This window comes from Pygoscelis adeliae, unplaced genomic scaffold (assembly GCF_000699105.1).
Source record: "Pygoscelis adeliae isolate BGI_AS28 unplaced genomic scaffold, ASM69910v1 Scaffold267, whole genome shotgun sequence".
Lineage (NCBI taxonomy): Eukaryota > Metazoa > Chordata > Aves > Sphenisciformes > Spheniscidae > Pygoscelis > Pygoscelis adeliae.
The window spans coordinates 2,259,847-2,260,145 of NW_008825150.1; the positions used below are offsets into that span (position 1 = coordinate 2,259,847).

A 299-nucleotide genomic window follows, 5' to 3' on the forward strand; every position below is an offset into this window, starting at 1 on the left:
TACAGGCTTGGGGAAGAGTGGCTGGAAAGCTGCCTGTCGGAAGAGGACCTGGGGGTGCTGGTTTATCAGCCGGCAGTGTGCCTAGGCAGTCAAGAAGGCCAATGGCATCCTGGCCTGTATCAGAAATAGTGTGGCCAGCAGGAGTAGGGAAGTGATCGTGCCCCTGTACTCGGCACTGGTGAGGCCGCCCCTCGAATACTGTGTTCAGTTTTGGGCCCCTCACTACAAGAAGGACATTGAGGTGCTGGAGTGTGTCCAGAGAAGGGCAACGAGGCTGGTGAAGGGTCTGGAGAACAAGT

General features: G+C 56.9%; 1 protein-coding gene across 1 annotated transcript in view; it reads left to right on the forward strand.

Moving 5' to 3' along the window:
- Positions 1-299, forward strand: part of FBXL13 (F-box and leucine-rich repeat protein 13) — a 104,397-nt gene that overhangs the window by 52,608 nt on the left and 51,490 nt on the right. The gene's annotated exons all lie outside the window — the stretch shown is intronic.